We start from the raw sequence: 1,145 nt of genomic DNA, 5'->3' as shown, positions 1-1,145 counted from the left end.
CAGCGTCAGGCTGTGATTGGCTGGCTGTGCTCTTCTCCCGGGATATTCGATTTGCTAACCATGAGGTAGATCTGCTTCCTTTTGAAATGAGTACTTCCTCTTAACAAGTATGTTTTCCTCAATGCTAACTCTGGCACTTGTTAGTTCCATTTGATTATGTTGACATTTAGTGAAAGAAATGTTAAAAATCATAATTACCACTGTCTAACGGTAGTCAACCATCTGCCCCCTGCAGACACTGCAAGTCATGTACCCGTATGTGCCTCAGAATGACGATGAGCTTGAGCTGGTGACAGGAGACTTTATCTTTATGTCTCCGGTGGAGCAGAGCAGTGCCAGCGAGGGCTGGGTGTACGGCACCTCTCTGGGCACGGGGCTGTCCGGCTTGCTGCCCGAGAACTACGTCAACCGTGCCGATGAGTCGGACACCTGGGTTGTCCACGGGTACGGCAGGGAAGCACAATATTCAACACAGACACAAGTGCTTGCATTAAAAAATTCCATGACACATAAGGAGTCGCACTGGGAGGTCCTGGGATTGGATTTGATGAATGAAGTGCATAGCGACAGCACTAACAGCAGTGGCAGATCATTACTGCCTTCCCTTCAAAAGTCCCTTTTTGCAACCACTTCACAAAAACATCACTGAGTCTTATCTCGAATTTACAATCCACAAATTCCCTCAGTTTTTTTTTTTTTTTTTTACAGTTGAGTAAGGTGATGTTTCTTAGCTAAAGAAAAGAAAATGAATCATCATCTTGGCCTGGTTTCTGAGTAGCGCTTCGACTGGGCTCCTTCGCCCACATTATTACACTCCCTGAACAGGTTATGTTTCACTGTCATGGGGCTTTCTCAGCAGCTGGCACACGACTATAGAATTCCCTTCCTCCCTCCATTCATAATTGTCACTCTGTTGATATTTTCAAGACTCACTTGAAAATACACTCACCAACTTTTAACTGTGCGAGACAAGTTTGTATGTCGTGCGCTGCATACTTTTTTACTTTTTTTATGTTGAGTTCGTATGCTTTTCTACTTGTGGATAAACTGTGTAATATTTCCAATGCTATATGAATAAAGTTGAATTGAGTTCTCTGTGTTTGTCTGATCCTCAGGTCTCATTCCGTCCTCAATTGTGCCTCTCC

The 1,145-nt window shown here is 44.0% G+C and overlaps 1 long non-coding RNA gene across 1 annotated transcript; it reads left to right on the top strand.

Annotated features, from left to right (window-relative positions):
* On the top strand, positions 1-1,145 carry LOC111649459 (uncharacterized). The gene is made up of 3 exons (XR_002760291.1): positions 1-65; positions 236-444; positions 1,116-1,145. It is a non-coding gene; the product is annotated as an uncharacterized LOC111649459 (long non-coding RNA).

This window comes from Seriola lalandi, unplaced genomic scaffold, assembly GCF_002814215.2.
Source record: "Seriola lalandi dorsalis isolate HSWRI2012SDOR001 ecotype SW California unplaced genomic scaffold, Sedor1 jcf7180001964559, whole genome shotgun sequence".
Lineage (NCBI taxonomy): Eukaryota > Metazoa > Chordata > Actinopteri > Carangiformes > Carangidae > Seriola > Seriola lalandi.
The sequence above is the reverse complement of the archived record's forward strand: the minus strand, read 5'-3'. Positions and strand labels throughout refer to the sequence as shown.